This window comes from Topomyia yanbarensis, chromosome 2, assembly GCF_030247195.1.
Source record: "Topomyia yanbarensis strain Yona2022 chromosome 2, ASM3024719v1, whole genome shotgun sequence".
NCBI lineage: Eukaryota > Metazoa > Arthropoda > Insecta > Diptera > Culicidae > Topomyia > Topomyia yanbarensis.
The window spans coordinates 184,450,709-184,460,717 of NC_080671.1; positions in this window are offsets into that span (position 1 = coordinate 184,450,709).

The window sequence follows — 10,009 nt, forward strand, 5'->3', positions numbered from 1 at the left end:
TTGTTATAGCTTTGAATCGCATGTGTCCGTAACGACAGGTTGCTAGGTATCATTTTCGAAGCTAACAGAATGCATCACAACTGAAGAAAGCTTGCTTGCGAAGCGCGAACGATCAGTTCACGATGCGATTTTTCCCATGCTTGCGCTAGGGATGTAAGCTTCCTTCCTTTGTTGGAACACCCTTTTTAACTGGGATATTGAATTGTTTGCTTCATTCCCCTTGGTGTGAAGGAGATCAATGTTCGCTAGACATATGCTCCACAGCGAGAATGGCTGGTGCTTTTGGGTTCTAAACCGACAAAATCAGTCACAAAAGAAACAACAACAAAAATTACAGTTAAATATTGACGGAATAGAACGAGGGTAAGGATTATGCTTTGCTTATCATAGCATTCTAATATGGATTTGAGTAAAACTGGGTTATTTTCTATCCAGTGCGAAAGTGATACGAATTACAGAAGGAATGGAGGTCTCCTTGTCGATAGAAGTCTTCCAGCATTATATTATAGTAAAAGGTTTCTGCAATGCACGTTCCACCTATTCCGCTTGTTACAGTTACTGCTAGGCGCCGTCGATTTACCACCTGTTGATACTAATTAAATTTGTTGTTATTTCAGAACCGCCAATAACTGGATTGCGTATAAGACTGTAACCAGCAACCTCCCCGGAAGAAGCGCGAGGAACCTGCACTAAGATATACCCATATATTTCATCATTGATATGTTCACAATTGATTTTATTAGGCGATTCCAGAATGACGAAATAATATTTTTAAAGAGCAGCGATCTTCGTCTCGTCTCCATAAATAAATGTAGAACTCCTGTTCATATCAACACAGAATGGAGTGTGCAAAGGGAAGTTTAGTGAAATTGCTGGCGACCTTACTCAATTGACCCAAACTTTACTACCCAAAGTACGTGAAGTAACAAACGTTATAAAATTATGGTTGTAAATGTTAAGTCAACTGATGCTTACCTCTTTCAAAACAGAGTGTTGTTACCTCTGACTATACAATCGTCCCGCTTACATCTGAAATATTCTAGTGGATCGTAATCATTGCGCCTGCCTTGTCACAAATCGCGATAGTGCATTTTATTTTAACACAAAACAATACGCTTAACGAAGGAAATAATAAGTAGCAGTGCTTCAGTGTAGTATCAGAATACTTTTCGTAATCTAGTTGTTTGATTGAAGAAAACGTAACAAAAAAGGCTGTGAGAATACTGAGCACTACGTAAATGAGCCGAGACGCTGCACACTTGACACAACAATCAAGAAAGTGTGCCGATTATAGGGTTAGAGACAATAAGCAATGTTTGTAGGCTATTTGATAGCGAGAAAAACTTGACTAGTGACAAACTGGGTACTGATCTAAGAATAACCAGTAAACTTATTGCGGGAGTAACAACGATAATGACAACAAGATTACACACGAAAATCCAAGTGGACATTGCTGGGGCATCCACTTTTGGGTTTATTTACTGCTGCCTAGATGCGCTGAAGACAATTTACTGTTAACATACCTATATACAATGTGCAAAATATTAGTATTCCTCGGTTATAGAGAACGCAATGGTAGCGAAGTCCGATAGTAAATTATTTAATTTTATCTACTAAGCAAAATACAGTAATATGAAATTGACTTTAACAGATTTATAATATTAACTAATTCTACTAAACAAAACATGTTACTGAATAGTGAGCCAATCTGTATATAATGTGAAACGACAGTAGGAATCTAAATTGAAACTGTTATGTAAGTATTATATTTTATTGGTCAAGTCAAAATAAACTGATTTTTACGGAAAAGATCTGAACTGTTTCTGATGACCGCATTAGGGGGACATCTGGTGTAGTAGGCAAAAAAAATCGGCTTTTGCTTCTATCCAAATTTTCAAGCGAAAATACCCAAAGGGTCATTTTCTACAGCGTTTTTTCCGTGATACAATGTCACATCACATCCTTCAATAGCGTTTTTCTCGAAACCGCATTTTTCAAATTGGCGAACCCGATAACTCAAAAACTAATCAACAAATTGACTTGATTTTTTATGAGAATGCACAATATGTGCAGCCTGTCGATGAACCACAGAAAACTGAATAAAAAATTTCTCCCCATTATTTTGAAGAAAAGAGCGAATCTTACAGTAAACTACGAGATTTTTCGGTGTTCATGAAGCCATTTTACGAAACTCAAACTTTTTTCTAATTTTGTTATTCATCGAGAACCTACAAGTCTAAACTTTACAAATCTTTTTGAATTTCCTGTTACAGACAATTTTATTAAGAGTTATCGTGTTCGCCGCGGCGTTCTTCGATGTGGAAATGGTTGGACATCTACTCTTGGAACAAGGTATCTGCTACGCCGCCATGATTTTAAAGCCTACATCTAAAACGTTAGGGTCGATCCACGATAAACAGAATCGATTTAATTCTACACAATTTTGTGACAGTCGAGATCGTTTAATTTGTGTAAAGTTTTTGGTTATTCATCGACAAATCCAAAACAACACACTTCTTCAATTAGCTGTCCAATATTTTCGCTTTTTAACAAATGTCTAAAAATTGAGTCATGCCGTACGGTATCTGACTAGTGAAAATCAAGCTTCGAGCAAAACGAGCAGAACAATTTGAACTGTCAGTGGGACCCATAATTTGCTGTGCCCGCTGAGATGTCAGTCAATGTCAATACAAACGGGATAAGAGTGCCCTATACGTGGAAGTATTTTTGTTTTCTCTGTGTTGATATTAAACTTCAGTTTCCCAGCTTGTTCCTTGAAAAGGTCAACCGTTGTTTGCACTTTTTCGTTTAGGGTGGGTGCTCCTATAGTTGAGGTGTACCAATAGTTGCAGTAGTGGGATATACGCCAAACTAAGCTACCAACCATCAACAAATATTTGTTTATCGATTCATCGCACTAAAATTATGCGACAATAAAACTGTTATCCTTGAAATTTGCTCAAATAACCATGATTTTCTTTGAATTTTGCTTTGCTCCCTTGCATCTATAGTTGATATAGTGTACCTATAGTTGCAAGTACCATAAGAAATCAATGGGATTTGCAACAATAGGAACCGAAATTAGCGATTGCACCACTATTGGTACATGTGTTCCTATAGTGGTACAAGCGGTTTTGAATACATAAATTGGTTATTTAACCAACTTTTTATTTTTCCTATGAAGTAGGGTTTGAAAGCTTTCGTTTAATGTATTAACATTGCCCATAAGTATATTCATCGTTTTTTTAGCAAAAGTTTTCCTTAAGTATGCGACTATTGGTACATCCACCCTAACAGATTTCTGTTTTTTGCTTTTATAATAATCTCAAAATTGTCTGCAAATTGCCATCTTCCATCCATACCATCTTCTCCTTAAATACTGTGTGGGTCGACTGTATACATATTAAAGAGCGTTGGTGATAGCACATCTCCTTGGTGTAGTCCGTTACTGATAGTCCTCTCAACAGATCCTGTCCTCATCTGCATTACTATACAACGGTTTCGACGCACTTATTCATATGCTAATCTCGTTTGGTATCAAGTATCAGCACAGAATTTGTCAGTTTTGACCGCATTAAATGCATTCCATAAATCGTCACCAAGCCATCTCTCTTATTTTTCTTAATAGAGTTTACCACATATGAAAGACATTATTTGTAGACAATCCTTTTCTGAATCCGAAGGTTTGCGAATGGATGTTCTTTTCTTCTATGAACTCCTGGAGTTTTTCGAGTACAGCAGCGTTTGCCACTTTTGTCAAGGTAGGTACTAGAGATGTAGGACGCTTTCCGGTCACCATATTCTGGTCCTTGTCTGGTTTCGGGATTGTCACCACCTTTATCGTTTTTAGTTGTTCCGATAGGTGGCAATTCTTCCACATGTTGTTCAGATCAGCCATAACGTTCGTTACCGCCTCTGGGCTTAGTTGCCTAAGCATTTCGTACGTAATGCAGTCTTCACCGGGATCTGAAAACATTTTCTTTTCGTTCAGTATCGAAGTTCAGTTCTTTACGTTCAATAGGTCGTAGTTCGCTACTATTCCATAGTATTCTACCGGATTGCTGTCAGGTTTTCCGAAATGTAAGTCCATGAATTCTTCTTTTCTTTATCCTCCCACGTAACTTTCTCAATTGCAATTTTATCCGAAGAACAGGATTCTACCACAATTTTAATGGCCTCGTGCCACAACCGCAAATTCAGGTGGTTTGGCGTGAATCAGTTGTCACCTATCCATTGCAAATCAGATCACTTTTCTAATTCATCTTTAGTTTGAAATTATCTTAAAATTTATCGTCTATAGATATAATAAAAATAAATCGCAATAATATTCCATTTCTCCTGCTTTTTGTGATGGTTCACAACTCCCCACCAAACTAAAAAATGCCGATTCCACGGATTTCACGCAATCTGCCATATATCAAACAAGACATTGATAATTTTAAATTCCTTCAGCCTGTGGATGTTTTAAGGAGTCCTTTACAAATATCAGTTAAAACGATGAACTCTTTGCATCCAGTCAAAGTTATATTTCCCCTGACCATCATGGATTCATCCCAAAAGATCAACCTCTGCGAATCTCGTTCAATTCGTCTCACTCTGTTTACGCAATGTGGACGCTGGTGCTCAGATCGATACAGTATATACTGACTTGCAATCAGTGTTTGACAGATTTGACCATGGAATACTTTTGGAAAGATTGAAGTTAATATGCGTTTCTATTGATCTGATTCGTTGGCTCGAATCGTATCTGAGTGATCGTCAACTTATAGTGAAAATAGGATGCGCATCTTCTGCCACGTTTTCAAACAAATCGGATGTCCCTCAAGGAAGCAATTTGGTCCCACTCTTATTTACATTATTTATTAATGATCTAGCTACTATATTACCACCCGGGTGTCGCATATTTTATGCTGATGACGTAAAACTATACATGGTCGTGAAGTGCATCCGGGATTTCTTAGCTTTACAACACAGACAGATTGGATGACTGGTGTTCCATAAACTTGCCAACAATCAGTACTTACAAATGCACTGTAATATCGCATCACCGCAAGTATAAGTCAATTTCGTATGACTACTGTATTGGGCTTGTTCTACAAGTGCGCGACCTTGGAGTCACCTTGGACTCACGTTCCGACCTCATTACGACCATATCATTAATAAAGCAAACCGCCAGATGGGATTCATGTTCAAAATCTCCAATGAATTTAACGACCCTCTCTGTCTCCGTTCACTATGCGGTGCATTGGTTCGGTCGATCCTAGAATCTAACTATGGTATGGTGTCCGCATCAATCAACATGGGTAGCCAGGATTGAAGCAATACAAAGGAAATTCGTTCCTTATGCACTGAGATGCCTTCCGTGGCAAGGCTCTTATCAATCTTACGCCATACGAAGACCGATTAGGTCTACACTCGCTGGAAAAGAGAAGACTAGCCCAGGCTGTTTTTGTCGGTAAAATACTTCTTCAACGAAACTTTTTGCTTCTGGAACATACGAACTCTTTGTATGCTGGTCATGACCCTATTCGCTTCACGTCTGCCACATTCAGTGTTTGCGGATTTTGACTTCAACGTGTCATCTACTACCTTCAAGAACCGGCTCTTAAGGAGTTTTTTATTTGCCTGAAATTTAGATCTATTATTATAATTAAAAATTTTTTGTACCGCATTGTAATTTTTAATTTTCTGTCTTTTTTTAGAATTTTTGCTTTATTTTATTGTAGTGTATGTCATTGTATTGTGCTGATTATTGGATCTAAAAGATATGGGGTTTTACGCCAATTTGAGAAGAGTTTATATGAGGCTTCACTCAAACTGGCTTTTAACCATCCTTATACTTAATACTTAATATTTCATTAAGACCAGAAAGGTCAGATGATAAAATAAAATGAAATAAATAAAATATTGCAAATCGACCAATGTTTATGGTAGTTATGCCCCGAAAACAAAATTATATTCACAACTCCCTACCGTCTCCTACTCTTTGTAGTTCCTGCTTGTTGCTATATACTGCCGTTATAAGGTTAATTATCCCATGTTCTATGGGATTTCCTATATACATGGGACAATTATGCATAGAACGGCAGTATAGGCTCTGTATATTACATTGTATTATTTTTAATTGATTGTTCCCACAATCGAAGGCGACTACACAATGGTCTTCAATAAAGCGAACCATTGCTTCGAAATATTTTTGAATTTTTCTTTTATTTCTGTAGGTAGGTCTTGCTCAACGCACATCGTATAGAATTTCATCATCTGCTCTTGAAAACGAAGGCTCACCTGTTCAGTGGTCTTGTCGATTATTTCCTTGATTATTTTTGTATGAGGGTTGTTCAAGCTAACTCCGTTTGTCGATAGTTTTTCTGATTTATTTTCAATTTCCTCCTTTTCTGAGTCATCATTCGACTTATATTATATTTATTTATATTATTATTTTATTATATTTTTATTATTTTTTCACCCTTTTTCTTTATTTTACCCAGTTCTTCTACTCCTGATTCTGATTCTTCTTCACTTCCTTCATATTTATAAATCTCTTCGGCCTTAGCTTTTATTTTTTCTTTGTCCTTAGCTAATTCTAACCATTCTTTTTCTGTTACACGGTTGCGTTTCGGCTTCGCCTCATCAGAAACCGACACTAACTTTATGTCAGAATAGATTAGCGGCGGCTTGACGCAAATCCCTTAAAATTAACACACTTTGTGTTTCAATCGAACGACTGATCAAACGTGATGTCCCGTCCGAGCAGAAGTTCTGTTTATGCCGATGAGGCACAGTGAAACCGAAACTTGTCTTGGCTTACCAGGTTTTTGGTGTTTACCCAATTTTCCTCCTTAGTGTGAAATATAGCATAGCATTCTTTTTCTTCTATTCCTGTTATCTTTCTTTTGTCTTCTTCCACTGAGTCATTCCATGTCTTGGCTGGTCTACCTATCTTCTTTATCCCGTATTTCATTCTCTGCGCAACTTTTAATGGATGTCCACATTGTCTTCTTTGAATCTGGGACGGGACCTGCGGAAAGAAAAAAAACGCGTGTCAAATTGATCCAGCACGCAAATGTCAGATTGAACCGGCTGTCCTCAGAGTGATTAATATGGGGAGTATTCTATTTGAAATTAAGGAAATGCTAACTTTTTTTTCAAATATTTCAATAAATTATTAGATTAGATCAATAATGATAGTGGAGATGATAGTGCTTTCATTAATTTCGAGATCGCCAATTCTTGTGAACTTCTCCCATTGTTCTCACAAATAGGGATTCACCGGAAAATGGTGAAAAGTTATCTCCGGATTTTTCGCTTTACTACGACCGCAATTTTTGACCTTGCACTTCATGATAATGGATTCACAAAAAATATTGAAAGTTCAATTCTTGTTTGTTCTTTAAAAAAGTCATGTCATTTCTTGAACTACACCAAGTATTAGTGTGTGTGAATCGAAGAAGTAAGATATAACAAACAAAAAGAAAGAATAAGAAAACACGAATCCGCAGGTCCCGTCCCAGCTTTGAATGTGACCCCAGTAATTTATTCTCATAACTCTTATCCATTTATCCGCCATTTTCCGTCTAATATCTTTGACAATTTAATTGTTCCTTTCGGTCTGTTTTTACAGTATTTAAGCATTTCTTTTAAAAATTGCATTTCCTACTTACTAATAGATGTCCTATTTCTCTTCACCAGTGCTACAGCTCTTAGTCGATAAGTTATAGCTGGTGATATCACCGTCTTACATATAAGTTGCACTAATTCCCAGGTTGGTTTAAATCGCCTTAAAAATTCGATGATTACCTTACTACTACCTATAGCTTGCGCACATCTCTTTTTCGTTGTTTGAGGTCTATCTATCGTCTCTGTCAAATAAGTTTCTAAATACCTCATATTGTTCACTACACTGTATTCTTTATCTATTTTCATTTTTTTCTGGGATATTCCTATCATTTTTCGGTTCTCTGACTAATAATTGACTTTTATTTGAATTTATTTGTAGCCCTACTTTTTTTTAGTTCAACCTTAAGTAATTTAATTATTCTTTCTATTTCTTCTATAGTTCTATAATTAATAAATCATCTGCAAACGCGAGTATGACAGGTAACCTTGCATTATTCATTTCCAATAGATTAATATTGGGATATAGCTGTTTTACTTCCTTTAGCACTTTTTGGATAATTAGTGTAAATATGTACGGTGATAGGGGGCAACCTTGCTTGATTCCTTTAGATTTAGTTCTTTTTTCGGTTCTAACACCTTCCCAAAGCACACTCGTACTTTCTGTTGATATCGCTTGAAGAACCCTATTAAGAATGTGTTCAGGTACATTGAGTTCCCTCAAGATATGTTTAAACTTTAAATTAATACAAAGGAAAATCAAATCAGAACGCGACAAAACAATCTTTACAAAACGCATATGAATGAAACTGACAGTTGTTTTGAAAACCCGCGTTAAGCGAGCATGTTTCACTTGCTATAATACCTCCAACTTTGGCGTGTTGCTGAAATGATTAAATCATTTCAGCAACACGCCAGAGTTGAAAAAATTTTATATGCGGCGCCATCAAATCGAGCTAGGTCTTTCATTGGGGCCGAAGACGCAATGTATTTAAATGAAAAAAATAGTTTGAATCTATCCCCGCATAGTTAAAAAACATTTGAGACATAGTCCGAACAATAAACCTATGTTTTGGGAAATAGTAACCATTAGAGGTGATGTTTTTGTATTGTTCCGACAATATGAACTTATGGCATATTCGTTTTTGACAGTGCACTACACCGGTGTAGTCGGTGCTACACTCATTCAAACTTGGGTGTAATCAGTCTATCTCTTTCTTTGCACTACACCGGTGTAGCACCAAGAAAAAACGAAAACGCCATTAGATTCTATTCAATGAATATAACATTATGTCTAAAATATTCCCAATACACACAGAAAAAAAATGTTGGTAAAAATAGTTGTTTTTCACTCTTAGCAAAAAACAACCAACGCATACTCTTAGAAAATAGCTATCGGGGGGCTATTTGCCAACTCGGATGCGCTAATTGCCCTTTAATTTGCCAGCAAATTGCTGGCAATTAGGGCGCTATTTCAAATGCAACATTTGGGCGATTTGCCGCTGTCATTTGTTACCCGAATAGAAATGTACAGTAACAAAACCATGATTTTCACTGTTACAGTACAGTAATTTTTAATACAGTAATAGATTAATATTGGGATATAACTGTTTTACTTCCTTTAGCACTTTTTGGATAATTAGTGTAAATATGTACGGTGATAGGGGGCAACCTTGCTTGATTCCTTTAGATTTAGTTCTTTTTTCGGTTCTAACACCTTCCCAAAGCACACTCGTACTTTCTGTTGATATCGCTTGAAGAACCCTATTAAGAATGTGTTCAGGTACATTGAGTTCCCTCAAGATATGTTCAACCTATACATAATAGTATTTAGATTACAGTTACATTCATTTACATAATGTTTCTCTAATACTACTTACCGATGAAAATTCAACAAAATCGGATGCTTTTTTAATATCTATTGACATTAAAATTATGGTATTACCACTATTCCAATTTTCTTCCATGCATCTTCGTGCATAAAATATTTGACTGCCCGTAGATCTATTCTGTATAAACGTTGTTTGGGGTGGAATCATGGATCTCCTGCATATGTTTTCAACATTATTTTATAGCCTATATTAGTTAATGTTATCCTTCTATAGTATGCTGTCTCTTTTGTCTTTTCTTTTTTGGTATCGGTATTTGCACTGATCTTTTCCATTGCTCCGGTATTTTATTGGTTATCCATACTTTCCTTATCATTTGATATAGCTCTTCTATGCTACTTTCATCGCAATATTTGACATATTCGTTTTTCAGTTTATCTAAACCTGCCGCTTTTCCATTTACTAGTCCTTTCACTATACCCTTGATTTCTTCCCTACTTGGTTCTTCTGTTAATTGTTCGTTGTCAGATTTGATTACAATTGGGTCACCTTCCGTTAGTTCCAGC